This window comes from Ptychodera flava, unplaced genomic scaffold, assembly GCF_041260155.1.
Source record: "Ptychodera flava strain L36383 unplaced genomic scaffold, AS_Pfla_20210202 Scaffold_135__1_contigs__length_138984_pilon, whole genome shotgun sequence".
NCBI lineage: Eukaryota > Metazoa > Hemichordata > Enteropneusta > Ptychoderidae > Ptychodera > Ptychodera flava.
Genome location: NW_027248317.1, coordinates 22,513 through 44,483, shown reverse-complemented (window position 1 = coordinate 44,483; position 21,971 = coordinate 22,513). Strand labels below are relative to the sequence as shown.

Below are 21,971 nucleotides of genomic sequence, written 5' to 3'. Positions count from 1 at the left end.
ATTACAAAGAATTTACTTCCTATGGCCTGATACTAGAATGTAACAATTTTCATTCCGCGATAAGTGGCGACATTTCCGAGGCGCGAATTTTTTTGTCAGTCTGGTATTATTTCTCACTCACATCCATGGCAAGAAAGAAAAGTGATTTCAGATCCCAAATTATTTGTAATGGCCAGGCTTCTCGGAACAAATAAATTGGTCCTCGGAATCGCCGCTTTTAGTTTAGCAGATTTTGATTTTTTTCAGAAACATGACGTATTTTCACCCACTTAGTTTGGTCTGTTATAGCATCTTTAGTCCAAAAAATCATTTTTACAGCATATATGTTTTCAACAGCCTTCAAATGAACAGTATTATGTTGAAATACACAATATGGAATATGTTGTGTTTCATTAATTTTAACCATCTTGACCTGATGTTGAAATATGGACTTGGCAGGAAAAGGGATACTGTACGATAGACCTGATCATGATTATTGATAATAGACACCTTCTAAAGGTTTTATTTCTTATATACTAAATGCCATATTACATATATTAGAAATCTAGCCATAATTCTAAAAACCCGCAGCCCGCAGCCCGCAACCCGCAACCCGCAGCCCGCAACCCGCAACCCGCAGATACCGACTGTTTTCACCTATAGAGCTGCTGGGCGTGTACGCGCGTGTGGACGGAAATGTTGGGCGACAGTTGATTTAGCGCCAGCGCTCCGTTTTCCATATCGGCGATTGTTCCTCTTTAGGCCCCTAAATTCCAAAGTTTTCTTGCCAGACCGGGTTCGGACCTTATTTAGCACCTACTCGCCAAAGGATGTCCCGATGTTTGTTATTTTCGCTGATAAAACTCGTATTTCGATTGACATGTGGTAGTATCAGCCGTGTTCAGCCGTGTTGCCACGTCCATGCCTAATATTGTCTTTTTTATGAGCCACAAAGGTGAAAAAATCTTGTAATTGTTAGATTCAGATCATAAAGCAGATCATAAAGCAGCACGATTTCAAAAATAGTGTTCGACCTTCATCTGAGTTTGTTCAGCACAAATCCGAAGTAAGGTTAGATTTGATCTTGTGACCATTGAGGGCGCTTCTTGGCTGCATCGGTAGGTGAACTGAGTGCGGGAACTGTTTTGACGAATTGGCATAGCCGTCCTAGAAAAAGAATGCGGTAAGGAAGTGGATTATTTGGTCAAAACATAATCTGTTATGGGTTCAGTGCATTTTCGACTCTGGACACAATCGTTTTGCCGCTTTTTACGGTCGATGAATAGATCATATCGCATCGATACGATCGCGAGTTGTCTCCCATGCCTACCGATTTTGGGGGGTTCTTGATGAGGTAACCATTTATTTGACAAATGTAATTATTTATAATGTTCTGTTTTCGGACTGTGTTGATTTAGAACGCGAAATGAAATCATTTAAGGTGAAAAATTCCACGACAAACGAGGGAGGAATGGAAGCTTACAAAAAAAATACAAAAAGCACGATTAGAAGCAGCAAAGTGTGCGCATGCGTGCATCCTCGTACGCGGATGTCATTTGAAAGATCAAAGCAACGTGCTTCTTGAGATACTTGTTTTGTACCTCTAGAACCACAATCGTAGTGAAATCCACATGTGATCGTATCGTCCGTGCTCTCTGTTTCCAAATACGACTGGTGCTTCTTGCGAGACATATTTCGTATCCTTGGAAGCACACTGTAAAAAGACATGAAAATAAAGAAATTGCACCATTTTAACCACTTTACTCAAAACCCCTTTTTTCCCCATTAAATTATGACTGGTGCTTCTTGCGAGACATATTTTGTGCCTTAGAAGCACACGATTAAATACATGAAAATATAAAGAAATTGCACTATTTTAACTTAACTTACTGATGAATTTATTTCACGTTTTATGAAACAATTGTGACTTATCTTCTACCGACCACTTTCAATTGAAAAAAAAACTTTTTCCTTTGATATTATTACTGGTGCTTCTTGCGAGACATATTTTGTATCCTTAGAAGCACATTGTTAAAAATCATGAAAATATAAAGAAATTGCACCATTTTACCGTAACTTATTGATGAAATTATTTCACGTTTTATGAAGCAATTGTGACTTATCTTCTACGAAGACCACTTTCAATAGAATAAAAAAAATTTCCTTTGATGTTATGGCTGGTGCTTCTTGCAAGACATGTTTTGTTTCCTCAGAAGCACACTATTAAAAACATGAAAATATAAAGAATTCGCACCATTTTTACCGTAACTTATTGATGAAATTATTTCATGTTTTATGAAGCAATTGTGACTTATCTTCCAAAGAACAATTTTAATGATTCAAATAAAAAACCACACTTTCCTATTGAATTATGACCGGTGCTTCTTGCGAGACATATTTTGTATCCTTAGAAGCACATTGTTAAAAAACATGAAAATATAAAGATATTGCACCGTTTTAACGTAACTCATTGATTAAATTCTTTCACAGTTTATGAAGGAATTGTGACTTACCTTCTACCGACCACTTTCAATTGAAAAAAAAACTTTTTCCTTTGATATTATAACTGGTGCTTCTTGCAAAACATATTTTGTGTCCTTAGAAGCACACTATTAAAAAGATGAAAATATAAATAAATTACACCATTTTAACTTAAGTTACTGATGAATTTCTTTCATATTTTATTAAGCGATTGTGACTTATCTTCTACAGACCATCTTTAATTTAAAAAAACTTTTTCTTTTTATATTCCAATTTGTGCTTCTTGCAAAAACATATTTTGTGTCCTTAGAAGCACACAATTAAAAACATGAAAATATTAAGAAATTGAACCATTTTACCATAACTTAGTGAAGAAATTATTTCATGTTTTATGAAACAATTGTGACTTATCTTCTACAGACCACTTTCAATTGAAAAAAAAACCTATTCCTTTGATATTATGACTGGTGCTTCTTGCGAGACATATTTTGTATCCTAAGAAGCACACTATGAAAAACATGAAAATATAAATAAATTACACCATTTTAACTTAACTTACTGATGAATTTCTTTCATATTTTATTAAGCGATTGTGACTTATCTTCTACTGACCATCTTTTATTTAAAAAAAAACACTTTTTCCTTTTATCTTCCAATTTGTGCTTCTTGCAAAACATATTTTGTGTCCTTAGAAGCACACTATTAAAAACATGAAAATATTAAGAAATTGAACCATTTTACCATAACTTATTGATGAAATTATTTCATGTTTTATGAAGGAATTGTGACTTATCTTCTACCGACCACTTTCAATTGAAAAAAAAACTTTTTCCTTTGATATTATGACTGGTGCTTCTTGCGAGACATATTTTGTATCCTTAGAAGCACACTGTTAAAAAACATGAAAATATAAAGAAATTGCACCATTTTACCGTAACTTATTGATGAAATTATTTCATGTTTTATGAAGATATTGTGACTTATCTTCCACAGACCAATTTTAATAATTCAAATAAAAAAACCACACTTTCCTATTGAATTATGACTGGTGCTTCTTGCAAGACATATTTTGTGTCCTTAGAAGCACACTATTAAAAACAGGAAAATATAAAGAAATTACACCATTTTAACATAACTAAGTGATGAAATTATTTCACGTTATATGAAGCAATTCGACTTATCTTCTACAAACTGATTTTAATCATTCAAAAAACAAAACAAAACCCACTTTTTCCTATTGAATTATGACTGATGCTTCTTGCAAGACATATTTTGTGTCCTTAGAAGCACACTATTAAAAACAGGAAAATATAAAGAAATTACTCCATTTTAACTTACCTTACTGATGAATATCTTTCATATTTTATCAAACAAATGTGTTTCATCTTTTACACACCAATTTTAATTCAAAAAACATTTTTTCCTCTTATCTTCCGATTTGTGCTTCTTGCAAGACATATTTTGTGTCCTTAGAAGCACACTATTAAAAACAGGAAAATACAAAGAAATTACACCATTCTACCATAACTTAGTGATGAAATTATTTCATGTTTTATGAAGCAATTGTGACTTATCTTCAAATGTCCATCTTTAATTTAAAAAAAAACACTTTTTCCTTTTATCTTCCAATTTGTGCTTCTTGCGAGACATATTTTGTGTCCTTAGAAGCACACTATTGAAAACATGAAAATATAAAGAAATTGCACCATTTTACCGTAACTTATTGATGAAATTATTTCATGTTTTATGAAGCAATTGTGACTTATCTTCCACAGAACAATTTTAATAATTCAAATAAAAAACCACACTTTCCTATTGAATTATGACTTGTGCTTCTTGCGAGACATATTTTGTATCCTTAGAAGCACATTGTTAAAAAAACGTGAAAATATAAAGAAATTGCACCGTTTTAACGTAGCTCATTGATTAAATTCTTTCACAGTTTATTAAGCAATTGTGACTTATCTTCTACCGACCACTTTCAATTGAAAAAAAAACACTTTTTCCTTTGATATATGACTGGTGCTTCTTGCGAGATATATTTTGTGTCCCACACTATGAAAAACATGAAAATGTAAAGAAATTACACCATTTTAACTTAACTAACTCATGAATTTCTTTCATATTTTATTAAGCAATTGTGACTTATCTTCTACTGTCTATCTTTAATTTAAAAAAAAATTTTTCCTTTTATCTTCCAATTTGTGCTTCTTGCGAGACATATTTTGTGTCCTTAGAAGCACACTATTAAAAACATGAAAATATAAAGAAATTGCACCATTTTACCGTAACTTATTGATGAAATTATTTCACGTTTTTTGAAGCAATTGTGACTTATCGACGAAATTCTTTCATGGTTTATGAAGTCATTAATATTGTGACTAATCTTCTACAGACCATTTTAATTTTCAAAAGCTAAAGATAAAATCTAGGTAGACATCCTGAAACATACTGAAAACTGACTATAAAAAGTTGAGATGTGTAACAGCGAACACAAATGAAGGATTATCCAGACCTAAATACATATTTTTTTTGAAGATATTTTCACCTAAAAGCTTTCAAACGTGAAAAGATATCGATAAGCTTTTGCCCTCCTAATTTCAATGGAGCAAAAACTGATTGATTTGATACCCAAAGTTTTCCTTGCCAGAGGAAATCAAGAAAATTATGTTGAATTTCATCGATGATAAAAGCAGGAGGACAGAGGCAAATCAAAAGATGGAAGAGTTTGGTTACAGCAAGGGAATTATTACATGACGCGGCCTTGGAATGGCATAGCTGGAGCATATCTATCCCGCCATTATTAACACAGTCAATCCAGTTTTTTTTTAATACTCACTACTGTTACCCAAATAAGTACCAAGGACTGTGAGACCAATACTATTCCAAAAAAAAATTCAAGCAGGTGATCAGTACGCCCACGCCAAGGGCCAACCAAAAGACCCGAGAGACTTACAATAGATAATTTTTGCTGGCAAGCTTGTAAACAGAAAACCAATATTTTAACCCTAAATTCGGTTTTACGAGTAACAAGAGTATTTATATCATGAGCATTAGTTGAAAGTATACGTTTATGTGCCGTGGGTTAGAGGGGCTACATGCACCCCCCCCCCCCCCCGGATAACAAACCTGTATTTTTCAGAAGCCTTGTTAAAACCGATAACTTTGTTACTAACCAATAACGTATCAAACCCGATAACGTAGTAATTTTTCCTAACCGATAACGTATCAACAAATTTACCGATAACGTATCAATGAACCAACAACGGATTAAATCAACTGATAACGTAGAAAAGTCAACCAATACTGCATCAAAACAACCAATACTGTATCAATTAACTGATAACATCTGATTCAGTGATTAATTGGGAGCGATAGATCGATCGATTTATAGATAGATAGATATTAGATAGATAGATAGATGGATAGATAGATAGATAGGTCGATCAATGTATCGCTAGATAAATCGATCACTCAATCGATAGATCGATCGATCTATATATTGATGTTTGATAGATGGACGTCGATCGATCAATTGATCGATAGATAAATTGATGGGCAGATCGATCGATAGAACGAAGGATCTATCAATTCGATAGAAAAATAGATCAATTAATCGATAGATCGATTTATCGATCGATAAATTCGTCATCAGATAGATGGATAGATATATCTATTGATCGATTTGTAATCACATTGTCTCGTACTCAATTTTCTTTTCTTCAATTTATTTTTTCCGTTTAGCGTAAATTGTTACAAATTTGTTTCCCATACTAGACATATTCCAAAAGTGATGCGGTGACGCGGTTTTTTAAATTTCTCCTCACTTTTTTACTCTTTAACCAACAAGAATGCGCAAAAAACATGAAAACGACATAGCAATGCACGCAGAGATTAATGCACAGTAGTGTTGTTTTAGTATTTTTGTATAGCAACAGTTCTGTGGTTTGACTTTTAGTGCAGCAACGCACAGTTTTGCCAGCTTAATATAACAGTGAAATATATGTACAGTTCTGAACGGAATGTTAGCGTCACTTATTTCCGTGAATAACGACAGAAAGGATAAAAAGGAAAGAAAAAAGCAATTATGTTGTCTGCAAAATCTGTTAGCTTGCTTATACAGGAGTGAATTTTGATTATAAGGAATTCAATTGAGCAATGAGTCCAGATTTACCTAATTCAGCCCTAGAATGAGAGTTACATGAGTGTGTACGGGTACTTTACTATCTGCTCTGTTCTGTCAAGAGTCTATGTTTTATAACTTGTGTATTACGAATTTTGACCTAGTGTTATCGGATCATGGATTGGTATGATTACGATTATTTCACAAATATGAAATAAGTTTTAACAGGAATATGATATGATTTAGTAGCCATTTGGATCATATTTGGAAGGGTACCCACGTATCACGGCAAATTTGCTGAAACACATACATGTGCCCACTGCGGCCATATCTGGGTGCCCTACCAAAATGATCAAAATGGCTACTAAATCATATTATCTTCCCATTAAAAGTTTATTTCATATTTGTGACATACTTTTGAAACAAACAAACAAATCAGATTTTATATAAACGTTGCCTTTTGTATCATGTGTAGCAAAAGTATGGCAATTTTTTTGCTATTAAAAGTCTTGATATATTTATGACATTTCCCTGCAGCAAATAAAGCAGATTTCATACGAAGTATTGTCTTTGTAATATATCTAAGTAAAACTTTGGTAAAATTTGAGATTAGCTGTAACAGTAATTTCCGATACAAACTTTAGGGTATCGGGTAAATGTTTGTCTTATTTCAGAAACAAAGATAGACAATATTGAACATTACAATATGTCATTTTGAAGACTAATAAATTGCCTTTCTAATACTAAACAAGCCAGGTTAAGCTCATTAGATGACTCACAAGAATAATTTAACAATTTGAAAAAAGGTGCCAGTCTGCAGAACTGTGATAATGCATTACTCTTCAAAATATGGCCATTACAGCTATACAATCCAAATATTTTTTTCTATTAAAGTCAATTTATATTTCTGGTATGTTTTCTGTAGCAAATAAAACAGATTTCATACAAAGCATTGCATTTCTTATTATGTCTAGCAAATAATTGGTAGAATTTGCGATCCACTGTAATTTGCGATGTTAAACTTTAGGGTATGGGTAAGTTTTAGTCATATTTCATGAATCTGTACGAAGCCTTTGAAAGAAAATGCAACGACCATCTCCATTGGTAGGAGCAAAAACATTGAGCAAATGATAGGAAGTATCATCCATTTTAACATGCAAATGCAGTAAACGACCTTGAATGATACTTTTGACAGAAACAACATCAACATTTTTGTTTCGCGGAAACAGCACCGCAACACCAGCAAAATTGCTCGTTCCATAAAAGAAGTAAATAGGCGCACGCCAAACAACTTTCCAATGTGCCTGATTTGCCATTGTAGAATGGGTTTCTTGTAGAAAATTAAAGTCAGCGCAATGGTTACACTTTAGTTAAGACAGAAAGTTGTACCGTTATAAAGAGCGTGACATCCATTCACATTCCAAGAAATGACTGAAATACTTGTCATCACCAGAAAAGCAAAAACAAGAGAGAATATACATTCAATGTTTACTAATTGCCACATTTTTACACTATCAGATTTTTGTAATTAAGTCAAAAATGTTTGAATATATTAACAGATGGATTGTCTTTTGTTCACTTTATACTTACCTGTCATAAACCTCGAAATTAGCGCTTAAAAATCTTCAAGATGTGTTTAAAGACGCGATGATAACCAGCAGAATATTGCTATGTTTCAACATCAAACAATGGTTGTTATTTGATACACATGAAGATAATTTTTAAACCGAAGATTGGTCCTCAGATACACGGAATTATAATAAGAAGAGGGATTTTTTGAATAAAAGGAGGTCTGTAGAAGATAAATCACGATGCTGTGGAAGGATTTCATCAAAGAGCTACCATAAAATGGTGTAACTTCTATATTTTTATGTCTTTTAACAGTGTGCTTTTCAGGATATATAATATGTCTCGCAGGAATCACAAGTCAGAATATAAACGGAGAAGTGTTTTTACGAATAAAATCGGTTCTGAACAACATAAGTCACAATCGCTTTGTTAAATATGAACGAATTTCATTATTGGGTTACGTTAAAATGGTGCAATTTCTTGATTTTCATGTCTTTTAACACGATGTGCTTCTAAGGACACAAAATATGTCTCGCAAGAAGCACCAGTTATAATATAAAGGAAAAAGTTTTTTTTTCAATTAAAAGTGGTCGGTAGAAGATAAGTCACAATTGCTTAATAAACTTTGAAAGAATTTAATCAATGAGTTACGTTAAAAATGTGCAAGTTCTTTATATTTTCATGTTTTTTAACAGTGTGCTTCTAAGGATACAAAATATGTCTCGCAAGAAGCACAAGTCATAATTCGATAGGAAAGTGTGTTTTTTTTTGAATTATTAAAATTGGTCTGTGGAAGATAAAACACTATTGCTTTATAGAACGTGAATAATTCCATCGACAAGTTATAATTTCTTTTTATTTTCATGTTTTTTAATAATGTGCTTCTAAGGACACAAAATATATGTCTTGCAAGAAGCACCAGTCTTAATATAACAAGAATGTTTTTTAAATGGTCTGTGGAAGATTAGTCACAATTTTCATTGCTTCATAACCCATGGAAGAATTTCGTCGATAACTTACGTTACAATAATGAATTTTCTTTATTTTCATGTCTTCTTATAGTGTGCTTCTGAGGACACAAAATATGTCTCGCAAGAAGCACCAGTCATAATTCAACAGGAAAAAGTGTTTGTTTAATTAATAAAATTGGTCTATAGAAGATAAGTCACAATTGCTTCATAAAACATGAAAGAATTTAATCAATGAATTACGTTACAATGATGAAATTTCTTATTTTCATGTCTTTTTACAGTGTGCTTCTAACAGGTTTGGCCATGCACTTTTCTACTTTCTTTCTGTGTTTCTGAGTGCAAATTATGTATCTCAAGAAGCACAAGTGATAATAGAGAAGAGAAGACATATATTCTTATGTTTGTACTGCATCCACAAAAGTAATATAGTATCCCGGATATGTTTACGTACTATAAAATGACATAATTTGAGAAAAATGTTGGGTTAAAGCTCATAGAATTTTCTTTTTTCATTGTGCTTCTAAGAGTTACAAAAAACCCACGAGAAGCACAGTTACACATTATACAGGGGAGGGATTTTTCGTTTAAACTGTGACCCAACACTAAAGAATTTTGCTTTAACTAAATGGTAAAGGACATCATATTGCATACAAACTTGGTTTTAACATTCAATGTTCTGTATATTTGTCTCATTGTGCTTCATAGAGTACAAAATATGTATCTCAAGAAGCACAAGATATCATATTGTCTACAAAATTGGTTTTGATATTCCATTTTCCTATCTTTTTCTCATTGTGTTTCTTATAGTACAAAATATATATCTCAAGAAGCACAAGACATCATAATGTCTACAAAATTGGTTTTAACATTCAATGTTCTGTATATTTGTCTCTTGGTGCTTCTTAGAGTACAAAATACGTATCTCAAGAAGCACAATACATCATACAGGGGAGGAGGTTTCTAGGTTTGAACTATGACCAACGCTTTAGGCATTGTAAATTTAAAGCAGAAAAAGACATCATTTTGTCTAAAAAATTGGTTTTAACATTCACTGTTCTGTATATTTTTCTAATTGTGTTTCTTAGAGTACAAAAAATGTATCTCAAGAAGCACATGTAATTATAGAAGGTAGTTAGTAGATATCTTTATGGTTAAATGGTGACCCATACTTTTAGGCATTCTAAATTTAACTATGGAGCAGAAAAAGACATTGTATTTTCTAAAAAAAATTAGTTTCAACGTGCAATTGTCCTATCTTTTCTCATTGTGCTTCTTACAGTATAAAATATATCTCAAGAAGCACATGTAATTATAGAGGGGAGCTAGGAGAGATCTTTATGATAAAAATGTGACCCACACTTTAGGCATTCTAAATTTAACTTGGGCGAAAAAGACATCAAATCGTCTACAACGTTTGTTTAAACGTTAAATATTCTGTATATTTTTCTTATTGTGCTTCTTAGAGTACAAAAGATATATCTCAAGAAGCACATGTAATTATAGAGGGTTAGGAGAGATCTTTATGGTTAAATGGTGACCCACACTTTAGGTATTTTAATGTAAAAAAGCAGAAAAAGACATATTGTCTACAAATTGCTTTTAATATTCAAAGAGTACAAAATATATATCTCAAGAAGCACATGTATTAATAATGGGGCCTAGCGGAAATTTTAATAGTTAAGAAGGGATGTGACCCACACTTTAGCATTCTTAATTTAACTAATCAAAAAAATTTGTTTTAACATTAAATATTATGTATATCTTTCTAATTGTGATTCAAAGAGTAATATATATATATATCTCAAGAAGTAGATGTAATTATCATAAAAGAGCAGGAGCTAGGAAAGATTTTTATGTTTAAAAAGTTACACACACTTAACGCATAATATTCTTTTAATATTCACTGTTCTGTGTTTGTGTCATTGTGCTTCTTAGAGTCCAAAAATGTATCTCAAGAAGCACATGTAATTATAGAAGGTTGCTTGGAGAGATCTTTATGTTTCAAAAGAGACCCACACTTTAGGCATTCTAAATTTAACTAAACAGAGTACAAAATATATATCTCAAGAAGCACAAGACATCATACTGTCTATAAAATTGGTTTAAACATTCAATGTTCTGTATATTTTTCTCTTTGTGCTTCTTAGAGAACAATATGTATATATATATATATATATATATATATATATATATATATATATATATATATATATATATATTTATATCTTTATGAGATCTTTATGTTTCAAAAGAGTACCACACTTTAGGCATTCTAAATTTAACTAAACAGAGTACAAAATATATATCTCAAGAAGCACAAGACATCATACTGTCTATAAAATTGGTTTAAACATTCAATGTTCTGTATATTTTTCTCTTTGTGCTTCTTAGAGAACAATATCTCTCTCTCTCTCTCTCTCTCTCTCTCTCTCTCTCTCTCTCTATATATATATATATATATATACACTCACAACTGAGTTGATCAGGATAATCTAAAATATTACATTTCCACTACAAATTTGTTTCGTATAGGCTGCAGAGCCGCCTACACTCATCTGGTGGCTGTGATCGAAACAAATTTGTAGTGGAAATGTAATATTTTAGATTATCCTGATCAACTCAGTTGTGTATTTAGCTCTACTCTAGTATTGAGCACTCTACTCCAGCTGACCTTGAACTAAACAAGAAGTATATATATATATATATATATATATATATATATATATATATATATATATATATATATATATATATATATATATATATATATATATATATATCTTTATGAGATCTTTATGTTTCAAAAGAGACCCACACTTTAGGCATTCTAAATTTAACTAAACAGAGTACAAAATATATATCTCAAGAAGCACAAGACATCATTTTGTCTATAAAACTTGTTTTTAACATTCAATGTTCTGTATATTTGTCTCATTGTGCTTCTTAGAGTGCAAAATATATATCTCAAGAAGCACATGTATTCATAGAGGGTAGCTAGGTGAGATATTTATGTTTAAAAAGTGACACACACTTTAGACATTTTAAATTTAACTAAGCAGGAAAAGACATATTGTCGACAGAATTGGTTTTAATATTCAAATTTCATATTTTTTTCTCATTGTGCTTTTTAGAGTACAAAATATATATCTCAACAAGCACAAGACATCACACAGGGGAGGGATTTTGGTTTAAACTGTGACCTAAAATATGCATATTAATTTTAACTGAACACAAAATGGCATGATTGCTTAAAAATTAGTTTTAACATGCAATTTCCTAATTTTCTCATTGTGATTCTAATGGTACAAAATATGTATCTCAAGAAGCAAGAGCCATAACAGAGGGGAGGAAAAAGTTTTTTGTTTAAACTGTGATCCACACTTAGGCATTCTATATTTAACTATTATAGAATGACTGAATTTAACATAATAGGGTGTAATTGATGCGATTTTCCTATCTTTTTTCGGTGTGCTTCTAATAGTAAAAAATATGTATCTCAAGAAGCATTACATGTTAGTGATCCACACTAGGCATTCAAACTTTCACTACAATGAAATTAAATAATTTTCAAAAACAATGCAATTTTGCTATACTTTCTGACTGAGTGCTTCTAAGGACAAAAAGTATATATCTCAAGAAGCACATCATAATTAGATAAGGGGGTGGGGGATGGTGTGGAGAGAGTGAGAGACATTGTTATGTTTAAAAGTAGGCATATTACGTTTACCTTAATATAAACTGATAGCATTAAAAATGAGTTTGGCTGCATGCAATATTCCCATATTTTCTGATTGAGTGCTTCTAAAGATACAAAATATATCGCTCAAGAAGCAATGTGTCATAGAGGGAGGGGGAGAGATGTTGTTATGTAGAAAATGCAGGCATTCTACGTTTACCTTAATAGAAACTGACAGCATTAAAAATGAGTTTAACATGCAATTTTCCTATATTACTGATATTTACTGATTGTGCTTCTAAAGGTACAAAACAAGTATCTCAAGAAGCACGTTCATCTTTGAAATGACATCCGCGTATGAGGATGCCCTTACACGCATGCGCACACTTATGCTTTCCCCTGCTTCTAATCGTGCTTTTGTACTTTTTTTGTAAACTTCCATTCCTCAACGAGGACATGTTGAGTGCAAAAATGGCCGCCACATATTTGAATTTAATGTATGCAGACCCCCCACGAACGGCAAATGGATTCTATTGTTCTCGCGGAGCTGCGTCTCGACTGTTAGAGGTCTGGCATGCGAGACTAGGCTTTGGTCTGCTCGACGTGTTTGCCGTACCGATACATGCGGAGTTCAAAACGCTGAGCCTAACGTTGAAGCTAGCGCATGCGCACTATACCGCAAAGTCTATACATAATTTGAGGTATGATACCTACCATATTCCGGTCTGTCCACTCCGTTTAGAAACTCGCTCTGATTGGTTGAGGATATATTAAGAACCTCTAGCTCACTCAATAAATGACAGCTAACGTGTCATGTGACCATGCTGTGACTGATTCTACCAGGTCGATAAGCACAGAGGACAGTGTGAGCGGCCCATACACGGTAATATACCTCGCTTTTTGTTATCCAGATTGCCAATCACATACAGTCTTCTGTATTCGTATCACCAAGTATTAACGATATCATGATATTGACATTTTTTCTTTTTATACTATTGTCGTGTCGTACACAGATTCCTAAGACAACCATATAAACAACCAGTATTACTATTATCTTACTGATATCGAGGTTCGAAAGCTACAGATTTCAAGGTAATTAGTTTCAGTCAAATCAAAGTCATATTTACATTCAGTGTGCTAATAATCACTCATTATTAATTATGAATTATAATAGTTTATCTCCCTGATACTATCAAGGTTCTTAGGTACCTATTTCCAGACCAGAGATCAAGGTTCTTGTACAAAGTGAAATTAACTCAAGGTTCTAGGTTACAAAGTGGTCATATTTATATTCCAACATGAAAATAAGTCATTATTAATTATGAATTATCATATTTTACCTCCCTGATACTATCAAGGTTCTTAGGTACCTATTTCCAGACAAGATATCAAGGTTCTTATTTTCTCAGATACCAAATACCAAGGTTCTTATTTTCTCAGATACCAAATACCAAGGTTCTTATTTTTACAGACCTACAAAGTCAAATCAACTCTACTTTCTTAAACACAAATTCATGTTTGTATTCGGTGTGCTAATGATAAATTTTTATTAGTTATTAATGATCATATTTCATTTCCCTTACACCATCAAGGTTCTTAAGGTACTGATTTCCAGACCAAATATTAAGGTTCTTATTATTACAGACCTACAAAGTGAAATTCTTAAGGTTCTATGTTACAAAGAGGTCATATTTACATTTCGATATGATAATAACTCAATATTAATTATGAATTATCATATTTTGCCTCCCTGATACTGTCAAGGTTCTTATAGACCTATTTCCAGACCAGATATCAAGGTTCTATACAAAGAGAAATTAACTCAAGGTTCTAGGTTACAAAGAGGTCATATTTACATTTCAATATGATAATAACTCAATATTAATTATGAATTATCATATTTTGCCTCCCTGATACTGTCAAGGTTCTTATAGACCTTTTCCAGACCAGAGATCAAGGTTCTTATACAAAGTGAAATTAACTCAAGGTTCTAGGTTACAAAGTGGTCATATTTATATTCCAACATGAAAATAAGTCATTATTAATTATGAATTATCATATTTTGCCTCCCTGATACTTTCAAGGTTCTTATGTAACTATTTCCAGACCAGAGATCAAGGTTCCTATACAAAGTGAAATTAACTCAAGGTTCTAGGTTACAAAGTGGTCATATTTATATTCCAACATGAAAATAAGTCATTATTAATTATTAATTATCATATTTTACCTCCCTGATACTATCAAGGTTCTTAGGTACCTATTTCCAGATAAGATATCAAGGTTCTTATTTTCTCAGATACCAAATACTAAGGTTCTTATTTTTACAGACCTACAAAGTCAAATCAAGTCTTCTCCCTTAAACACAAATTCATATTTATATTCAGTGGGCTTACAATCAATTTTATTAATTATTAATGATCATATTTCATTTCCCTTACACCATCAAGGTTCTTAAGGTACTGATTTCCAGACCAAATATCAAGGTTCTTATTATTACAGACCTACAAAGTGAAATTCTCAAGGTTCTATGTTACAAAGAGGACATATTTACATTCCAATATGATAATAACTCAATATTAATTATGAATTATCATATTTTGCCTCCCTGATACTGTCAAGGTTCTTATAGACCTTTTCCAGACCAGAGATCAAGGTTCTTATATAAAGTGAAATTAACTCAAGGTTCTAGGTTACAAAGTAGTCATTATTTATTACGCATTATCATATTTTATCTCCCTGATACCATCAAGGTTCTTAAGGTACTGATTTCCAGACCATATATCTATCTTCTTATTTTTTACAGAACTACAAAGTCAAATCAACTCAAGGTTCTAGTTTACAAAGAAGTCATATTTATATCCAATTATGATACTAACTCGTTAATAATTATGAATTATCATATTTTACCTCCATGATACCATCAAGGTTCTTAGGTAACTATTTCAAGACCAGATATCAAGGTTCATATTTTCTCAGATACCGAATACCAAGGTTCTTATTTTTACAGAACTACAAAGTCAAATCAACTCTAGGTTCTAGGTTATGAAGAAGTATTATTTATATTTAATTATGATAATAACTCATTATTATTATGAATTATCATATTTTACCTCCCTGATATCATCAAGGTTCTTAGGTACCTACATGTATTTCCAGACCAGATATCAAGGTTCTTATTTTTTCAGATACCAAATACCAAGGTTCTTATTTTTACAGCCCTACAAAGTCAAATCAACTTTACTTTCTTAAACACAGATTCATCTTTACATTTCGATGTGCTAATAATTATAATTTTTATTAATTATTAATAATCATATTTCATTTCCCTTACATCATCAAGGTTCATAAGGTGCATTTTTATTAAAATATCAAGATTCTTAATTTAACAGACCAATAAAGTCAAATCAACTCAAGGTTTTCCGGTCAAAAAGTCATATCTATATTCAGTGTGTTACTGATTACGTATTATTTATTATGGATTATCAGATTTTATCTCCCTGATGCCATCAAGGTTCTTAGGTACCTATTTCCAGACCATATATCTAGATTCTTAATTTTACAGAACTGCAAAGTCAAATCAACTCAAGGTTCTAGTTTACAAAGAAGTCATATTTATATTCAATTATGATAATAACTCATTATTAACTATGAATTATCATATTTTATCCCTGATATCATAAAGGTTCTTAGGTACACATTTCCAGACCAGATATCAAGGTTCTTATTTTTACACCCCTACAATAGCATACAAAGTCAAATCAAGTCATGGTTGTGAGTTACAAACTCACATTTATATTCAATATGATGATAATTGCTCATTTTTTATTTTGAATTATCATATTTTATCTCGGCAATATCCTCAAGGTTCTTAATGTATCCTTTTTCAGACCAGATAAAGAGGTTGTAATTTGTAAAGATGGTCAAAGTCAAATCAACTCAAAGTTCTTGGTTGCAAAGTCATATTTAGTTTCAGTGTGATGATAATCACTCATTATTAATCATGAATTATCATATTTTATCTCCACAAAATCCTCAAGGTTCTTAGTGTACCTTTTTTCAGATCAGATATCAACGTTTTTATTTACAGGCCCACAAAGTCAAATCAACTCAAGATTCTAGGTTAACTACAAATTAAGTCACATTAACATTCAATGTGATGATAATTACTCATTATTAATTATGAATTATAATAATTTACCTCCCTGATCCCACTAAGGTTCTTGAGGTACCTGTTTTAATGCTAGATATCAAGAGTTTTACTTTACAGATCTACAAAGTCAAATAAATTTAAGTAAATATCTATTCATCTCTTAAAGTTTTTTCATCTGTAACATACGCTATTTTTTTCATTATTTCTGTATTGTGTGTTACCGGCACTTTCTTTTTCATTTCCCTGAGTCAGGATGAAATTCCCAGTATTTAGCTCTTCAATTGAGATGGCATTTGTACATATTTTTTGTGAAAAACTGTCCGGACTTTAACAATAATAACAATTACTGTTACAATGGTTATTACACATGTACGGGCAAACGGTATATTTGGAATTTTACTATTCTGTAGGGCACTGAAAGAGAAATTGCAGTTGAGGACACTAAAAAAAATAACCCAAAGTTACAAATAGTATCCTTTTAATATACATTGCTTTACTAATAGTTAGTTGATCCATAAAATTACTCCTTCATCATATCATCACATAAATGATAATTGTTGACTTGTACATCAAAGTTCCATTCCTAAGTTATGTATTCTTGGCAGAAATGTTGCAATCTCATTTTTCAGCAGAAGGTTCATGTATATTTTATAAATTAAACTACATAATGAGCACACTTTTTCAGGTACATGAATGTTTCCTAATTTTATTAACATAGTAATAAAAAGGACAAGGCGTGATCTGGTTTCAAGTTGTAGAAATTAAGTGCAGATTTGTAGACAAGCAGAATATGATATTAGTAAGTTGCCACAATTGGTCCAGCAGAACCGATTATGTCATCAGGTAAATAAGGCATTTTCTAATTTGTTTGGAACAAACACATTTACAGTAGGGGCTGTTGATAATAAAAGCTGACGCACGACAAGCGTAATTCTTTCGTTTAGGGGGGGGAGGGGGTAAAAGCTCATTTCGTTTTGTGTGCGTCAAAATGGCATAAGGATTTTCGTCTATTGTTTTTTGAAGTGTGACTTTGCGGCGAGAACACAATACTACCTTCGCGTTCATTGAGAACAGAATGAGCACAAAATACAGAGACAAAAAAGACAACGAAAAGACATAAATGTGAAATAAAAACTTGTACGCTTTTTCAAAGTGAAACAAGTACGTGAAACGTTTCCCTACGTACGAAATACATTGAAATATTCTGTCTCAAAAAGTGAAACACGTAAAGTGAAGGTTTATTAATTCATGTGCACTTCCGGTATTTTTTCAATGGCATGCAGTTCAGAGAGGTACTTGTGGGTTTGTCAGAATCGGCATCATAATACGAAATTTATTTTGCATAACTTCTTTCGTTTTAAGGGGGGAGGGAGAGGGTTTCAAGTAGAGTGAAGGAATTACGTTTCTTGTGTGTCAGCATTTATCATCGCTGGCCCCTTACATGAACTGGTGCTAGTCAAATATTGAACCATCTCTGTATTTGTGAATAAAATTATGACAACTTGAATTGATTTTTGATTCATAATTGATTTACATATATGGTAGATCAGCAGCATCTGTATATCTGTATGTACATCTGTCTGCCTGCCTGTCTGTACTGGTCACATGTATGTATGTACGTACGTACATACGTATGTACATATGTATGTATGTATGTCACCAATAATTTAGTGCCCTCAAAATGTGGCAACATTTTCATATATTTTGTATTTTGGGGAAACTTTTTAAAAAAAATGTTTTCTCCAAAACTGCTTTGAAACTTGGTCATCATTATCCAAGGTTTTACCTCTGTCAAATTTGTTCATCATGTGGTTATAATTCTTTGGGCAACCTTACTTCAGTATCTTTACATTGTCGTAAAAAAAATATATTTATGTATTTTGTTGGGCACCTTTCCCATTTGGATAAAAAAATCATCTTCTTTGAGATTGCGTATCAAATTGCTTTGAAATTTAATGAAAGTTGTTAAGGATGTTTAATTTTAATAAAACCTTTAATATTGTAATTTTTGGACATTTTTTGCTATTTTTTTCTGTCCAGCACAAAAACGGGAAAAAAATACCCAGTATTGCTTTCATTTATTAATTGATCCAGTGCAATATCGACATATGCATACTAAAATGTAGATGTTTTGGATTGATGAGGGATTAGCAGACAATAAAAAGATATTGAAAAAATCCCAAAGCTAGTGGTCCTCTAATGCACTAAGTTGAAGTGTTGATAGTTTTGCATTTACCTAGCATACTGATATCTTCTGACCATGAATTATATTTTTCTTCACAACAGTGTTTCTTTACAGGTGCTCTAACAAGGAATGTACTTTTGTGTCCAGTTATGATGGTATCAAGGATGGTATCATCAATATGGGACTTTATTTGATCCACATACCATTGCTTCGGAATTACATGTACCACTTCCTTATCCAAGGGTAAGATATATATATATATATATATATATATATATATATATATATATATATATATATATATATATATATATATATATATATATATATATATATATATATATATATATATATATATATATATATATATATATATATGTGTGTGTGTGTGTGTGTGTGTGTGCGTGTGTGCGTGTGTGTGTGTGTTTGTATGTGTGTATGATTATAAAGTATTTATAATCTGTGTTAATAAGCTGAAAGGCGCGGACACACCACACCTCATTCAATTTCCACCTGTAACTAAAATTTTCTGTGTGATTAGAAAATTATCTATATCTCTGGATAACAATAAACATAAATCCGTCTTGGTACAATTAGTGTATAAATTTCAATTAGTTTCATTAATCATATCTAAACTCATGTAACTTTTATTTGCTCAAAATAAAAATTACAGGGGCTCTTTTGTAATAAACTATCCATGTGGCATTGAAATAATTGGCATGTCTATGGAACTTTTTGTATTCATTGTTTTCAGGTTGTTCTAAGGCTTACAATTTGGATATTTACCCCCAATGGCGTCATCTCAACAGCCAAGCCAATTTTGAATATAAGGACTGCGCATGAACTGCTAGTATAAACTGATCGTCGGTGAACTTTTGAGGTTTATTTTCATAAGTGTTTAACCTTTTAGTATGCTTGTGGCTTGGTTTCAGACATACTCAACCCTTGACCTGTCCCACTAATACTTCTGTGAGGAATTGTTGTCATTCAGAATGAGTAGGTTTTTTTTTTGCCCAAGATTAGAAACAACTTTAAATATGTATGTACTCTGCAACGTTACAATATTGTGTCAATGAGAAATGATGGCATCAAGTTAACAACAGTTACTTTGACTTCTCTAAACATAAAGAGATTGAAAACAAGCTGTAGGACAAGTACACTACATCATTATTATTATATAGAGGTCAATTTATGTCAAGTTATAGTAATTTCACAAAATAAGACTATGAAATTTTGTACTCAAAATATGGAGTAATGGCTGTACAAAATTTTCAGTGTTGTAACCTATGGTGACTTTCATTTATTAAAAGCACCCAGCACAACATTTATTTGCGTGATAGTGTAGGAGTCATTTTATCAATTATTCTTTTTGTTTGAATGTGTGTGTTTGGCTTTTTAGCATCTGGAATTTCATTATGTTTTGCTTGTTTTAGAGATTAAGGATGTTAAATATTGAGAATGTGTTTACATTTGTTGATATTTTATTTGTATGTAACTGAATAATAAATGGCATCATGCAAAAATTAACTTGTCACAAAATTGTTTAATTATGTTATTTCAATCATCATCCATGATCAATCTAAAAAGTTGTCTAAATCTTTGTTTCAAATTAAATTTTTCAACGCCACAATCTTAGGATTGTCAATATCTCAAATGTTAGTTATTAAAAAGATATCACAACTATTTACTACAGCATTGGCACAAACTGGTATAGCCAAATGTAAATTTCTTGAAATGCATGAGCTTTTCATGGGAGTTCCCTCACATTTATACATATTTCTTTGATATTTCTTGAGCTTTTTGAATCACAATGAAGGCAGGAATTTACAGGTGATGCATTTGAAAGACATCTGATTTTGTTAAAAACGGCAAGTTATTTGTAATAAGGGCTGTCATGATAAAATTTTTCAAAGACAAGGTCATGGTTTACTCAAAAGTACTGCCATCTCCTGCATGGCTCATTTATTTTTAAAATTATCAGTCTTGCATCTATACAGCTTGCATCAACATATTTATGCATCAAAAATGTGAAAAATGAGTGAATCTGTTCCTTTAATGGTTGTTTTGTTTAGTACATTTACGGTTTAAATTATAACATTTATGGGTGGTATTACATTTATGGAGATCAGTACATTTATGGGGTTACACAGGACCACCTCAAAGAAAATAGGATGGTGAACCATCCTTTTGTTTTTGGCTGTTAAAATAAACCAAAGCACATCATTTGCAAAATTCATAAAAACTGAAATGTTCCCAACTTTTTTTTGGTATTGTATTTTATTTATTAACGTTGTGGACTGAAAGTATATATATATGAGCAGATTTAATACAAATGTTAGTGAACCTTGTCACATCCAGCCCCTTGGGCTTGAACCACAAAAAACAAATTCATTGTGAAATAAATAGATAAACAAATAAAATAACATTTTGTAAGTGCGAGGAGTTTATCTTACAAATTATACAATATATCCTTTGTTATAAGCAACAAGTCAGGTGTTTTGAGCATCAATAGTTCAACGTTATCAATGATATGAAGAGCAATGAATTCTGGGTATTAATCAGATACTTTTCCAAATAATGTATCTCTTTGGGAAATATACATACAGCAATCCAAAAGGAAATGTTTCTCAATTTCAATTTCTGACCCTTAACAAAAATTACAAGTTCTGTCTTTCACTGGTAACTGCTGAAGTCTGCCTCTTTCTACTTTCAAAGGTAAAATACCATTTTATAATTGAGCAATAGTTGCAGTGAATAACAATTCTCTGTTCCATATTTTTCCTACAATATACATATGTTCTTAACGTGGGTTTTCTACACACATCAGTAAACCACTT

The 21,971-nt window shown here is 31.8% G+C and overlaps 1 long non-coding RNA gene across 2 annotated transcripts; it reads left to right on the top strand.

Annotated features, from left to right (window-relative positions):
- Positions 1-1,061: 1,061 nt before the first annotated feature.
- Positions 1,062-20,661, top strand: LOC139126840 (uncharacterized). Of its 2 annotated transcripts, XR_011550820.1 has the most exons (4): positions 1,062-1,162; positions 13,813-13,891; positions 19,236-19,377; positions 19,889-20,661. It is a non-coding gene; the product is annotated as an uncharacterized lncRNA (long non-coding RNA). The 2 variants fall into 2 exon arrangements; XR_011550821.1 differs by lacking the exons at positions 1,062-1,162; positions 13,813-13,891 and adding an exon at positions 17,650-17,792.
- The last annotated feature ends 1,310 nt before the right edge of the window (positions 20,662-21,971 follow it).